This window comes from Melospiza georgiana, chromosome 17, assembly GCF_028018845.1.
Source record: "Melospiza georgiana isolate bMelGeo1 chromosome 17, bMelGeo1.pri, whole genome shotgun sequence".
NCBI lineage: Eukaryota > Metazoa > Chordata > Aves > Passeriformes > Passerellidae > Melospiza > Melospiza georgiana.
In genome coordinates this window covers 12,541,615-12,557,410 of record NC_080446.1, presented here as the reverse complement: position 1 = coordinate 12,557,410, position 15,796 = coordinate 12,541,615, and the positions used below count along the sequence as shown (strand labels likewise).

General features: G+C 49.8%; 1 protein-coding gene across 5 annotated transcripts in view; it reads right to left on the bottom strand.

The window, feature by feature from the left end:
• The window catches only part of CBFA2T2 (CBFA2/RUNX1 partner transcriptional co-repressor 2), a 59,666-nt gene that overhangs the window by 26,685 nt on the left and 17,185 nt on the right, over positions 1-15,796 (bottom strand). Inside the window, exon 1 of one of the 5 annotated variants that reach the window (XM_058036376.1) lies at positions 9,955-10,322. The exons of the other annotated variants lie outside the window; for them this stretch is intronic. The gene's annotated coding sequence lies outside the window, so the exon portion shown is untranslated. Of the gene's footprint in view, positions 1-9,954; positions 10,323-15,796 lie in introns of those variants that run through there. 5 annotated transcript variants of the gene reach the window in all.

Genomic DNA, 15,796 nt, shown 5'->3' with positions numbered 1-15,796 from the left:
TTCAAGGCAGAAAACCACATTTAATCCATAACAACCAACGTGACCGCAGAGAGGCACAAATAATACCAAGGACACCCAAAGCTATTACAAAAGTCTGTATTAAAATAGGAAAAAAAAAACAACCCAAACTAAGAACAAACCTGTTTGTTAAGCACAGACCAGGTACAAATCCTGACCATCTGGAGAAGGAAGCAATCCAGAAACTCATAGTCAGATGGGCCAGTTTAGATGAAAACAATGGTCATTTCAGCAAAAAACAAAACAGAAACCAAATCCAGTGCAAAACAAACCACTAACCAAGTTCTACCACAAACCCAAAATGAAGCAATCAAGGAAGGATGCAGAAAAACATCCCCCTTGGGTCCCTGAAGTCATAGCATTTCCAAATATAAAGCAGACTCTGACACAGAGTCTCTCTTCTCCAGATGGAGGCTGAAGAGCAGGAGCTCAGCACTGCCAGCCAGCCCAGGGCTAAAGCTCCACCAGGCTTTATCCAAAACCGGGCAAGCTGTCCAAGAAATCAAGGAGGAACTTGGGAAAGATTTGAGAAATCTCTTTCATCCTCACTATTTACAAGGGGACTCCATCCCTCTGTCGGTGTCTGCAGGGAAGGGTGACAGCAGGGACAGACTCTGCTCTGTGGGGACAAAGGAATGGGCAGGAACTGATGCCCAGGAAGTCACACCTGAATGCTAAAAACTTCTTTACTCTGTGGGAATGCTCAAAGGGGGCAAATATGTCCCTCACTGGAGGTGTCCCAGAACTGCCTGGACACAACCCTGCGCCACATATTCTGGGATGACCCACCCTGAGCGTGTGTGAGCAGGAGTGTCCCTTGTCCCACAGCCAGGCTGGCTCTCCCAGGCAGCCCTGGCACTGCTGCCCACACCAACACCCTCAGAGTGCCCTGCTGATATGGCTGGGGTAGCCAAGGCTCACTAATGAGTCCCCAGCTCCCTGGCTCTGGGCAGAGCTCACTTCATTCACTTGGGCGCTAAGTGCATTCAGTGCTGCCCAGCTAATAGTCCCTGCCATCACTGGCACACACAGGAGCCCTGCCAAGATGACAATTCTGCCTCTTAAAAACAGTCCTCACACCACTACACAAATGGCTCTTCCTCTGTGCCCCAAGCCTGAGCAGCCTGTGGGAAATTTCCACCATCCCCAGAGCTGGAAGCACAACAGGAACACACTCGGGGGTGTTTTGGAGGGATGTGGGGGTCTGATGGTGTAGAGAGGTCCTCACACACCTGGAGCCCCAAGAGCCAGCATTTCCTGCACAGTCCAGGCACAGAGAGATCAGGATGGACAGGAGAACCATCAAAGTTCAGTGTTTAGAATCATGGAATGGCTTGGGTTGGATGGGACCTTGAAGATCACTCTGTTCCAAACCCCTGAACATCTTCCACCAGACCAGGTCACTCCGAGCCCTGTCCAAGTGGAACACGGACACTGCCAGAGATGGGGGACCCACAGCTTCCTGGTCCGTTTAATCCCAGCAGAGATGGAGGCACAGCAGTGGCTGTTTCTGTGTGCCTCCTTCCCCTCCCTCTCGTGGGCAGCAGAGGTGGAGAATTTCCATGGATAACCTCTGGAGATTCAGTGGTGCACAGGGACTGGAGAGGCAAGGCTGGCTCAGCTGCTGCTGCACTCCCTTTCAACCCATCACACAGCAACACAGCACAGACAAGACTTCCCAATTCATCATTCTTAGGTTTGTCCTCAGGTAATCACCAGTAACCTTCATTAACCTGCTCCCCTAGAGCACGGGGAAAGACAAAAACACAAAAAGCTCAAAACTGCGAGGCCAGGGCACAAAACAAGGCAGCAAATCCCCAAGTTTGTTCTAAACTGCCATTTTCCTTCCCTGGTCACAGCAAAGCCTGTGACACCGTGCCTATAAATTTCCTCTAATGATGCAGCAGTGAGGCAGAGCCCCATCTGTGCCTGGGCACAGGTGAGACTTTTCACTATCGTGTAAGTGCAGGCTGCCTTTCAATTACACTCACCAGCCCATTAGGCAAATCAGATTTGCATATGAGAGGATAACTAGAAAGTCAAGAAATAGGCCCTGAAGGAAAATGCATTCTATGAGCTACATGTCCCTGGGAAGATGTGGACGGGGAGTTTGCTGTCCATCCCTTTAAGGGCTACTTTAGGTTTTCATGGTGTTCAGGTTTCTCTCAGTGCTGGCATGGGTTTGAGGACAGCCTCTCCACCAGGCAGAGCTGGAGCCAGACAAAGACATCTGTGTTCCCTGCAACCCCAGCTCCCTAAAAAGATGCCCATTTCTGCAGGGAAATGCATCATTTGCAGGTTCTGCCTTGCAGATTAAAATACTACTGGTGTGAGAGAATTTCAGTTGATCCCACCTGGGTTTCAATAATACATCACTGAAGTACAGAATTATTTCCAGCACCCTAAGAAGGTCCAGAGGGACCTGATACCCAGTGGTATGGCATTACACAGGTGTACCATGTCACTGAGGACACTCATGTGGACTAAACAGTTCTGCTCAGGTGATTCTGAAGAATTCATCCGCCTGCACACATTTGGGTGTTGTTTTTTTTTTTTTTCCTGGTGAGTGTATGCAAAACAGAGACAACCTAGCTCATCTCCCAGAATCCAGATGGCACTTGCAAACCTTGTCTGTGTATCAAATGTTGTTTTTTAGATCAAGTGTCCCTGGTTGACAACACAGAACTTCACGATGCTATCTTTAGAGAGGCTTCTCTGCAAAGAAACACCCTTGGAGCATACGTTGCAGGAATATGCTAATGTGGCAGGGTGTTTTCAGTGGCCACAAATGGATCTGTTCCCGGGAGCTCAGACACCCCACAACAAGCTGAGACTGGCTGGAGATGAAGGGTCACCCAGCTCCCATGGAAAAGATGCACCAACAAGTTAAAAATTGCAGAGAAAGGTTAAATTACACCACTGGAGAGAGGCAGGGTGAGCTCACAGCAAGGGCACTCACACACAAGTGATGATTACCAAAAAAATCCTACTGAATGAGTGAGGGCAGCTCAAAACAGACAGCAAAGTCTGAAACTTTCCATTCCTTGACTTCTCCTACAAGTTTAGAGGTTCTTACCCTATTTCCTGTTCAGCTAACTGCAAGGATCTTATAAAAACCCAGTGATTTTTCTTCCTCAAGGTCTTCACTTCCTCCTCCACATCTCATGCAAAGATAAAAGCAGCACATGCAAAGTAAGTTCTTTAAAACCAACCCATTAATAAAGAACAAAACTCTACAAAACTTGCAGTCTGACATATTCCTGAGATGGTGATGTTATCTTCGATTAAAAAAGTGGTAGCATTTGTTAAAAGAAAACACCAGCACCCCTCCAAAAACCCACCCTGAGTTGTTTTCTATTCTCCTCAGCTCCAAGAATAAGAATCATCACCTGCATGTGAAAAAGCATGAAAAAAACCCTGACTTATACACACTCCTCACTAAGCAGCAAAATGGCCTGACAAAAACCAAGGAAAAACAAAGAAAGCTGCAGAAACAGGTTATGGCACAGCTCAACCCTGGGATCAGAAGGTGACACCAACAGCACTGAGGTGGCAGAAATAACCCCTCATGCCCGCTGCTGAAAAGAACATTTCAGAACAGTGACATCAGGTAAAGCAGCAGCTTTTGAAAAAAGAAAGTGATCCAGGAGGTAGCTCCTTCCATATTGCAGGCGCTCACAGTAAACACCATATGGCCTGTTAATTTAATTAGGGAGAAGAAACCCCCTAAGTTTGAGATTTGACTTTGAAGGGTTTAAAACAAGTCTGAGGAAAATCACTCGAGATATTCCATGAGGTTGCTTTGCCTCCTTCATCCACCTTCTGACCTGCCATACCTGAAGGTACAAGCCTGGTGCTACCCCAGGCTGCACAGCGCCCCTAAAGAGCTGGAATTTAACATTTTTAGAAGTTCACAACCTTCCCCACCACTGCACCTGCACAGATGCCTCCCAGGAAGATCTGGGGGGTCACTGCCAGGCAGCCAAGCCAGGAGAGGGCTGGATCAGGAAGGAGGGACAGTAAATAAAGCAAGTACTTCAGCTGGACAGTATTCTCAGCTAGCAAGCAGAATTTTTATTTTAAATCCTCACAATCTGCATTGGCAGGTCCCACCTGCCAAAGACAGGATGCAGCTCGTGGTGAAGGTCAGCCTGACAAATGGTGGAGCACCAATGCTGGGACACAAAGCCTGAGGGCAGGTCCACTCCCCATCCATGAGTAAGTTTGCATCTGTAATATTGAGATAACCAACCAAGCTCCAAAGATTTTTGTATCTGAGCAAAATCTCAGTGCAGTGACTCTGTTTGCTGAATAAAATGTCACTCTCCATTATGGATATACCTTCCATGTCTCTGTGAGCAGAGAGGGGCATTTCTAGGATCATTTCCAGCTGGAGGTTTGCTTTCCTGCATCTGTACCAGCATGGGACACTGCAGCACCACTGCCAGGTCTCTGCACAGACTGCTCAGTGCATCACCAGCAGGGATGAGAGATCCCATGGAAGTGGCTGCTGGGGCACCACCAGGAATGCAAAGCCACAAAAGGTGATGGTGATTCCCTGAGGAATGGCCTCCCAAGCTGGAAGAGCTGAGGCTGAGGAGGCTCTGGTAGGGTCACACCTTCAGCAGCCCCTGAGGGCCAGGCAGCAGCAGGAACATCTCCATGGTGCTCCACCATCCCTCAGGAGCAGCTCTGGCAGGAGCTTCCAGCACAAACCCCACCAGCACAGCCTTGGGGGTCCCAGCTGGGTGAGGGAAACCCAACACTTCTCCAGAGGGGTGCAACCAACCGACCTCAGGCCTGGGTTAGAGCTTTGGCCCCCAGGCTGCCCAGGCAGGGGCACAGAGGGAAGCTCTGCCTGATGCCCCCAGGATGGGCACAGAGGGAAGCTCTGCCTGACACCCCCAGGATAGGCACAGAGGAAAGCCCTGCCTGAATCCCCCCAGGATGGGCACAGAGGGAAGCTCTGCCTGATGCCCCCAGCACAGGCATGAGCTGCCACCCTCCTCTTCTCCTGGCTGGCACAAAGTGGGTCAGGGCTGCGTGGGCTGGTGGCACGTCACAGAGTGTGACCCACCTGTGCTCCCACGGTGCCTCTGAGGAGCAGGGACATTTCCCAGGTAGGGCAGCAAGGGATGCTCCCTCCCTCCCTCCTCCTCTTACCAACTGCAGCCCATCTTGTCTTGAGGAAAACCCAGGATTGCTCCATGCCAGCACTACCTCAGAGGATATTTTAGGAGGTTTGGACTTCCATGGAACCTGCTGCCCTGTAGATAAATCGTACCAGGAGAAAATCACATTGCTCCTAGAAATTTGTAGCCTCAGTTGGCATGGAGTTTCTCCTTGGCTCCTCTCAACAGCTGACTACACTCACAAATTAACATCCCACTTGTTTAATTGTGTTTTCCTTTCCTATCCAGACCCAGGCAGGGATCTGTGTGTCCCTTTAATAGGTGTGTCACAGCAGTATGCCAGAATTCCCCATTTTCTAGTTTAAAAAAAAAAAGCCAAAAAACAAGCCCAAACCCAGATGACAAAACATCTAAAGCCCAGCAGACTTCTTCCTGCTAGCAAGGAAACCTCCTCTCAGGACACTGCAAAGATTTAATTTACTACCAATTGCCCTCTGGTTATTTTACATTTATGGGGTGGGGGCTGAAGAAAGGAAGAAAGCAGAGAGGGCGTAATTAGCTTTGCTTGTAAAATGTTCATCCCAGTTGTAACAGCAACTGGAGCCTATCGGGGGCTTAATAGATTTCAGGGTTTTGTTGAAGCTGAAGGGTCTGTGTGGGGTGGGGGGGAAAGGCTAGGAATAAAAAAAAGGGGAAAAAATATATATAAAAAAAAAAAATCAATAAGTGGATCCTACATCTTGCCACAGCCCCATATGGAAGTAATCAAGCACAAGGGTGGCAGCTGGGGCCAATAACAGTCACCTGCAGTTGAGGGACGTGGGGGTTTGGGATGGGTTTTTAATGCTAATTTCCTGGAGGAACAATGCGGGAGCGGGCGCGGAGCGGCTGAATGGGGAGCAGCGGAACAATGGCTGCACCTGGCGCTGCGGGCAGCGCACGGAGCGGCAGCGCCCGGCACATCTGTTCACACAATGCCCTCCCCCTGCAACAGGTCCGAGCTGCAGCCCTCCTCATCCTCCCTCCCACATCCCTTAGCCACACTTTTGGGGCTTTCCAGGGTTTTTTTGGTTTGTTTTTTGGTGAAAGGGATGGTTGCACAGCATCCCGCCAGCAGGTTGCGGCATCCCGCTGCTACAGACGAGGAGAGGAAGGAAAACTGACTCTTGGCTTTGAAGATCTGCAAGTGTTGGTTCTTCTAAATGGTTCTTCTGGCCACCTGTGAGTGTCCCCCTTCAATAGCCCAAGTGGTGCTGCAGGCAGCAGAGATGGGAATCCTGCAGGCAGCAGAGATGGGAATCCCGCGGCCGGCAGCGCGCCGAGGAAATTCAATACGCATTATTCTAAAACCTTCAGCTTAGCTTATAAAAATGCCACTGCCCAGCCCAATAAAAGGCATGATAGTTACACTTTAAAATGCTTTGAAACCTCTGAAATCGCTATTGTCCTGTTGGACATAAGCTGCTGACACACAAAGCTGTGCTAAGGTCAAGGTCCTGCCTCAGAAAATTGCTTGCAGACCCAGGAACTGAACCCAAGCCTCTCTGTACTGCACTTTAACTGTGGGATCACTGCTCACCATTTCTTCCTGGCTGCTGCTCCTGCTCTAAACAAAGGTTTTTCCAGCCATTCCCTGAAAGCTGCATGAATTAAGGCAGTCTCCATCATAAAAATAAAAGTTGAACAGACTCCCAGAGACCTGCAGTGACGCTGCCCCCGGGGACTGCTCTGGAGTGTCTGTCGAAACACATTTCATACCTAGCTCCTAACAAGCAATCAGATATGGAAATAGTCACTAGATAAAGGCAAGCTTACAATCCAGCCCAGAACAAGTATGGATAAGCCAGCTCTTATAATGGGAAAAAACCCAACAGGCAACAGATTATGACCATCTTCTGCTCAGATTTAAAAACTAGCCAGCACTGACTTAAATCTGCTGCATGTGCCCAAGTCCTCAAATGACTGTGTTCAGCTCTCCAGCTATACTATAAACATCACACGTACATGTCAAACAAATCTTGTTTTTTGTCCAAACCTTAAAAAAACAGATCTGGAAAAAAACAAGAGGCCACCTGGCTCCCCCATCCCATCCCATCACCGTGGGAGAGCGCTGCCTCCTGCTAAATGCTGCTGGTGGTTACTGCATTTATGGGTCAATTTGGGGACTGGAGGGCTGGTTGAGTTGAAAACTCAGCTCCTGCAGTCAAACCACACAAACCTGTCAAACCAGTGATAACCTCTACAAGCCAAACTCCACCGTGGGTGATGCAAGACAAAGCTCTGTAAAGCAGCAGTAAAATCATTTGGGACTCACACTCCATGTGGCAGGAGAGGCAGCATTAAGTGAAATCCCACTCTCTTGGGGAGCCTGGTCCTATAAGACTGAGAAGAATAAATCAGAAAAAAACCCCAAACCCAACAGCTTAACCCAGGATTCACGTGAGCAAAGCTCCCTTTGCCTTGGCGGGTTTAAACAAGCCTCTGCAACACCAGCAGATGCAAGTTGCAAAAATAGCAGCATCTTGGAAGTGAGCAGGGGCTGTGGCTCCAGTCCCTGGGCAGAGCAGAGCCTGGCTTGGCATTTTCACTATTAAATGGAGTTTCTGCTCTTTTCCTGGGGGCATTCCCTGTGTAATAGAGTTCTCAGATTAACGATTTATTCTCCTTGCCTTTAGCAATTCTACTCCTTCCTCAAACCCTTCAAATCCTTCTCTTGGCTTAGCTGCACTTTCCTGTTGGCAGTATTTGCTCAAACTGCCTTTGCTTTACTCTTTTTTCCTTGTTTCCCACACTGGAGTCTCTGAGCTTTGCATTATTTGTGTGTTTCTCTAACTGCTGGATGTGCTGGGCTACCTGGCTGTGAAAGGCACACAGTCATTTAGGTGAAGCCCAGGTAGTTCCAAAAATCAGACTTTTTTTCCATATTAATAGTGAAAATAATGTCATACAGTGGACAATAGCGGGGGTGGGGGGAAGTGTCTTCACTTGGATGTGCTGCCCCATTTCTATAAAATTATTAGGTCTGGTGACAGAGTTTCAAGCCACCCTCTTCCCCAAAATACAACCATCTCTCTCATCTAAGCACTAGGCACCCTAATTCCTTTTTAAAAACAAAGGAGCCTGAGGAAAAAAATAAAGTTTCCTGCAGGGCTTGAGCAAGACTCTACTAAATGAGTTGTTTAATGGGCAAATCGTGCTGCCCTGATGCCGGCAGAACTTCCGTTTGCTTAATCAGGGCTCGACCCGCACGGAGACCGCAGAGCAGCTGCTCCAACACCCTGCACTGCCCTCACAAACCCGGGAAGGCTCCAGGAGAGCTGCAGCAGGGAAGCACTGCTCTTTGCTCCCAGATAGCAGCACACCCTGCATGGCTTTGCTGGGCATTTTTGGGGTTTCAGACTCCTTTGTGCTGGTGCACTTTGAGATTTTGAAGAGTGCGCACTCCTTCTGCCTCCTCTCCAGGGACACACTGGAGGTGTTTGGTGTGTATCTAGAAGCAGATTTGTATTTTTTAAAGCCTCTACCCAAAAGCTTACATGCTGCAAAAGAAGGAAAACCTTAGGGTGGCCCACAGAGTAGCCAAACTGACCAAGCACAGAGCTGCAGCCCAAGCACACTGGAGGGAGCCCAGCCAGGCTCTCCCTCAGGAAACCCCATCATTTGGCATGTTAAAAGCTAACCTGGACAAAGCAACACCAAAGGGAATCATCCTGCACCAGGCAGACCAGTAAATATTCCTCTCTCTTTTTCCAGCCTGACAGCGAGTAATGCTCAGCCACATTTCAGCTCCCCAAACTTTGAGCGCTGATTTTGGTGCATCTCCTGTGGCTGGGCAGGATTTCTCCAGCACATAAAAAGGACTGAGTATCATAGCACAAGAGCTGAGTGATGTAGGGAGCAGAAAAAGCTGATAATATTTGGGGGAGAAGCTTAAACATGCAACAGAGGGATCTCTACAAGCTACACCAGAGGGTCAGAGGAGTAATTTCAACTGCTGAACCTTCCCAAAAGACAGGGAGGGGGCAAAAGGGCAGGTTTAAACTAAATATGCAAGATCCAGTGATTACAATAGAAAAAGAGAAAATACAGCCTGTCTACAGCCAGACAGTGAAAATATATAGGGGAGGTGTGTTCTGGTATCACAAGATTGATCTGGGAGATTTAGATGCTGGGAGCATCAGTTGCTGCTCAAGGAGTGCAAAGACAAAAAGGGAGCAGCCTCTGACACAATGCAGAGAAGCCCTGAAAACACGGGGGAAATTAAGGAAATTTGGGAGCCAATGGAAGAAATCCACCTCTGCAGTTTACACCCCCCCAGCTTCAATACCAGCATGCAGAAAGCAGAGTGAGCCTAGGCACAGCAGAAAAACACGTTCTGCTAAAACACACAAACCCCTTCCTGCATTGCCATTTCCCCAGAAAACGCCAAATCCCAGCCCTCTGCTCACGGAGGGGGTGGTGGGGGGGAAGGAATAAAATAAAAAAAATACCCATTCCATAGCAACCCAGAACGAGCTGTACCGCAGCTCTCCTCGGAGAGAGTTTAGTGTTTTTTCAGCTGCAGAATGCTCGCATGCAGCCGGCTGGGCTATTGAAGTTTTCCCCAGCACTGCAGAGGAGCGAGGCAAGGCTGGCAGGGCGCTGCGGCCGCCGCTCCCCGCCTGTGCCCGTACCTGGGGCGAGCCGGAGCTCGCAGCTCTGCCCAGCCCGAACCTGGCAGGGCTCAGCATGCCCTGAGCATCCCCCCGAGCACCGCTCCGGGTAAACCGAGCGCCGCTTCAAAATAACCCCGTTCCTTGCTTACCCTAGCCAGCGAGGTTGCAAGGATCCAGCTGCTGTGCAATACACCTCGTTTCTTTCAAACAGAAAGAAAAGCGCTCTTCCTCCTCCTCCTCCTCCTCCGCCCGTGATCTTCGAGCGCAGCCGGAGCCCAGCCTGCCTTCTCCTTTCATTAGCTGGACATGTGTCAGGTCCCGCACATCTGCGATTTCTCACTGCCTGGAGCCGCCTGTCCGATTCCAGGGAAACACAGATGGATCCCAGATGGGAAGGTCCTGCCAAACAGACCAGCTCTCCACCTTGCCAGAATACCCAGCTTAGAGGCAACACACCCTCGGCTCGCTGCCTGCTCCCTGCCTGCGCCGCGCTGCTGCCAGGCTGCTCGCCAGCTGATGTCACCAGGCACACACCTACCAGCGCCTCGCCGCCCGCCTGACATTAACTTGTTAAATACACCGGATTTGTTTATGGCCGGCAGGAACAGCGAGGAAAAAGCTCCGCCACCCCCCTCCCCAGAGCCGCCTTTCACCGCAGCCTCTGCCCCAGCCCCGCGTTTGCAAACCGGGATGAGCTCGTGGTGAATTTTCCGAAGGTTTCCCCACGCACGTAAATCTTCGCTGCAAACTCTCTCCCCTCCCCGTCCCCAGCAAGGCAGAGTTTGCGGCGCTGGAAAACCGGCATGTGTTAGCAATTAGAAGCAACAACAAGATAACAAGATACTGATGTTGCAAGGGTACCAAACGCGGACTGGAAAATTCAAAGGAAGAGCAATTAAATGTGTAACATACTACCCGGCTCGAAGAGGAAGTGTTAAAGGAAAATGTAAATCCGAAATGTTTTATACCGGGAGTAAACTCCACCAGAGACCTCAGAGCACCGAGGGAGGCCCGGAGCAGGAACCCACTGGGCAGGATCACATTTGGCCATTTCCCCCTCCCATTAATGCACAGCCGTGGCTGCTGTGCCACCTACAAACCTCCTGGTAATCCTGACAGGCTCTCCCCGAGGTGCGGCGTCAACAACAGATATTAACAGGAGGCCCCTGACTAATCCCATCAGCCCGGCACCATTCACCGCCAGCCCGGCGCTGGGCAAACACGGATTTACACAACAGCATTCCCGGCCACGGCCCTGCCTGCTGGGGACTGCCCCGAGCGGGGACAAACACCCCTCCAGAGTGCCCAAACCACCCTGCTCCACACCAGCCCACTGCCAGCTCCCCTAAACCGCCCCACGAGGAGAAGCAGTGCTTGGTTTTTGCCTGCACACCATGCACAGGCACATTGTACACCCCAAGAGGAGAAGCAATGATTGCATTTTGCCTGCAGACCATGCACAGGCACATTTTACACCCCAAGAAGAGAAGCAATGATTGCATTTTGCCTGCACACCATGCACAGGCACATTTTACACCCCAGGAGGAGCAGCAATGCTTGCATTTAGCCTGCAGACCATGCACAGGCACACTGTACACCCCAAGAGGAGAAGCAATGATTGCATTTTGCCTGCACACCATGCACAGGCACATTTTAAGACCTCAGAAGGGATCCACTGCTCCAGTCCTTACAGCTTAGCAGGTTCAGGTCTTGATCCTTTCCAAATCTCTGCAGTCAACAACACCTCTCTCTCCAGCTACTTTTTTAGAGAACCAGAGACCTCAATACTTCCCCAGCCAGCAAACCAAGAGCCTGACACTGCTCAAGCTGGGGGATGCTGCTTTTTCTCAAGTCCAAAAATCATACATGCCAAATTCTCCACAGTTGGTGTAGGCATGACAGGATAGTTACTCGTTCACAGGCAGCAAAATGCTTCTTTTTCTGAAATTCCCAGGGCTCTGGCAGGCTACTGCTAACTGCTATGCCCATAAACCTTCTGGAGGTACTGCCCCCCAGCATCTCACCTGACCCTTCACCCTGGCTTCTCTGCTGCTTATTCCTAATTAGTTTAAGGTACCTCTGCTTCCCTTTGGGAGGGGGAAAAGGCTGTAAAGGGAGAGAACTGCTTTAAAGGGAGCATTAAAAAGCATTCTGCAAGCAGGCACGGCATGAGCCCCAGAACACAGGGGCCACGATCTCCTCCTGCAGAGGACAGGCCTCCCAGCCAGGCAGGATGCTGTGTGGTAATGGGGGGCAATTTGGACAGGAGATTTTGGGGCTGTTGTAGGAGCACATGAAGCTGCTGGGCAAACACATCCCTGTGAGAAGAGCAGCCTGGCTGCAGGCAGAGGGGACACAGGTTTGCAGCAGCTCTCCCTCCTCCAAACCTCACCCAAGAGCAGCAATTCCACACGCTGCAGTTAGGAAAAAAGAAGTGAATCACATTCAAGTGTCAGCACACAAACACCTGGAGCATCCCATGAGATGATGCTCAGGCAGCAAAACAGGTTGGTAAAGGCAGATCCAGCAGTGCCTCCCAGCACCCCAGCCCCACTGGAGGGGCTGCTGGCAAGGCACATCAATAAAACATCCAGGTTCAGAAAGTTCAGCTCGCTGGGGCTTCTGACACTTCTGATGGAGGTTGCGCAAAATAGCGAAGCTCTCAATATTTCATAAGCTGAGATGGAAAAACCATCTCTGAATTACACAGACAATGAAGGGAGGCACAACCCAAGCAGCTCCACCAACACCAGAACTAATGAAGTTATTTTCCTATGGACTTGCATCTCATGGTTGGCTCCCTGGCACCTCACGCTGTGAGGTCCCCAACAGGAGCCGTCCCTGGCTGGGTCATGGTGACAGCGGTGGCTCTCATGTGGATTCTCTGATGTCTTCCAAGAAGCAAGCTCATGTTGCAGCCCTGTCCCCAGTGGAGATGGCACCAGGCAGATGGATGCAGCCCTGAGCTCCCAGAGTGAAGAATCCAGCATCAGACACTGCTGCTCCCTGCGCTGCCCTGTCCCACCACCCCCAGGGCAGCCTGAAGTGGGCAGGGGACTCCTCGATGCCACCTGGGATCTGTCAGGTCTTTGGGTCAAAGCCGTAACAGGAGCACCCTCAGAAGGCACGGGGGACACCCTGGGGTTGGGATAAAGGAGCTTTAGGTGAAATAGGTAACCAGCACGAGGTGTTCCCTTTCCTGCTTTTTTAACCATATTTCAGTTTAAGGACCTGAACAGCTTGTAACGCTTCACACAAACAAAAGCTGTCCACAAATGTGACAACTGGGTTCTAACTACCCTTTGTCAACCATGGCTAAATAAATCTCTTCAATGTTTTTACAACCTAAAGCACTTTGAAACGTCAAGAACTCAGGTCACTGCGAGTATTTTAAGTATAGTTACAAGGACTTTATAAACCTTTATGAAAAGGCACATAACTCTTTGTCACTGTGTCCACAGCCCAGTGCCTAAAACCCCACAATCTTCAGGAAAGACATCCCAACTTCTTGCTAGGGGGGGCAGGAATAAGCCCCACCTCATGGCTCACCATCAGAGTAAGACAGATGGATGGGTGCTTTTGGGTTCTTCAGGTATAAAAACTAGGCACACCAGGGTGCCCTGAGTGGAAGTCATTGCCAAACCTTCTTCAAAAGGCTCATGGATTGTGTCTTATGTATCATCCACGTGCCTCAGCTCACCCAAACCATGAGGTATCCCCAAGTTCATCCCTGAGCTCACCACTGGCAGAGGCAGGTTGGCGAAGTATAGAATCACAAAATCCCAGAGTGGTTTGGGTTGGAAGGGACTTTACACCTCATCTCATTCCACCCCTTGCCATGGCACACCTTCCACTATCCCAGGGTGCTCCCAGCCCTGTCCAGCCTGGCCTGGGACATTTCCAGGGATCCAGGGGCAGCCACAGCTGCTCTGGGCACCCTGTGCCAGGGCCCCAGGTTGCTCCAACCTGGGATGGGAAGTCCATCCACATGTCATCTACTGACCTCTCTCACTGTTCCCAAGAGGCTTGTCTGCTCCTGAATAAGCATTAAAGCAGATTTTGTAGCCCAGACATCACCAGCACAGTGGAAGGAAGCAGAAGTGCAGGCAGCATGGGGAGAACTTCTTTCCCCAGCTCATCATGCTAATCTGCTTCTGCTTTCTTCTCCTGGGAATGTTCCATGGAAAGAACGATGCAAGCAAAGTTTGAACACTGGGAGCTATTGATACCTGCTGCTCAGTGTGGTTTCTGAGGAAAGCAAGGAAATCTGAAGAATTTTTCCAGTTTGCCGTGGAATTTTTCCAGTTTGCCTATCACAGCCCATTGCCACAGCGAGCACAAGAGACCTGAACTGCTTCTGATTTCTCTGCTGTTCCACAGATAGTTCATGATGTGCCTCAGATTTATTTTTTGCCTGCTGCGTTCTTACCTCAGAAAGAAGCTTCACTTGAATGCAAGGCAACCCTGGAAAGCCTTTGCCTTTTTAAGCTGACCACTTTCCATTGCACAGAAAAATAAATCCAAATGCACTAAAGGCAGCCAAAGCCATTTATCAGGCTAAGTAGGAACCGTAAATTCATGCTAACTGGAATCTGATGGAAACCAATTGGGATCCTCCTCCTCCTCCAGGCTCAGGTCTGGCAGGAAAGTCAAACATTTTATTGCCTTCTTTATGCCTTACAAGACAGTGGAGCCAAGAAGGGACTGCTCCCTTTGAAGCAATGCTGGTGGGGTTGCAAGGGACACTCAGTGACTTCAGTTCAAGCTCAACCCCCAAAACTGAGATTAGACCTCTCCATTCCTGGCAAATTTATCACATTTAACAAACATCCTCTTTTCAATACATCCATTATTTGAATTTGCACATGGCAGATTATGTTAACAAGCTTAATTTGTCACAGAATCATGGAGAAAGGTTTGGGTTGGAAGGGATCTTAAAGCTCATCTCGCTCCACTCCCTGCCAGGGACACCTTCCACTGTCCCAGGGTGCTCCCAGCCCTGTCCAGCCTGGCCTTGGGCACTGCCAGGGATGCAGGGGCAGCCACAGCTGCTCTGGGCACCCTGTGCCAGGGCCTGCCCACCCTCACAGGGAACAATTCCATCCTAAAATCCTGTCTAACCCTGCTAAGGCAGACCCAGATCTTCCAGATCCTTGTCCCAAGTCCCTGTCCAGCTCTCTTGGAGCCCTGTTAGGCACTGGAGAGGGCTCTAAGATCTCCCTGGAACTTTCTCTTCTCCAGGCTGGACATCCCCAGCCTCTCCCCAGAGCAGAAGAGCTCCAGCCCTCAACAAAATCCAAATCCAATCACATTGCCTCCTTCAGGAGTGAACATGAGCAGTGTTTGGCTTTTGTGCCATTTTAATCTTCCCCATACAGAGGGAAAACCACATTAAAAGTTGGCCTTAACTGAGCTGGAAGAATTTTACACCCAGAACATCCCCAACCAGACACTGCCGAAAAAAATCCCCAAAACAATCAGATGGAACAAGGAATTAAACCCAACCTGAGGAAGTTATTGAAACTACTCCTGGCCACCCATTAAGGGAGGGGACACACATCACCTAAGCACATGATGCTTTATTCTTGTGGCCACATATGTAAAGAAAAAACATGAAGGAACTGATGTCCTATGCAAAAATATCCCCTCCAAAACAACAAACCAATTCCTAAATCTAACACCCTTGCTCTGATTAGAAATCCAAGCTTCTGTAGCTGTCACGGGTATTTAAACCAAACACAGAAATATGGAAAAAATGAGTAATCCTATTTGGAGAGAGAGGAAAATCCAGCCTGCAGAGGATTATTTCTAGTCCAACAGCCCTGCAGCTTGACAGTATTTTCCAGATCAATAGCAGTGCCATTTGATTACAGAGATTTGTTCAAATACATACATCCACTCCCCTCCAATTGTCATCTCAGTGATTCTCAACTTTAGCTGCCCAGACCAGGAGCTTTTCTGGCACTGGAGGCTGTGTGGATGCAGCTCTGC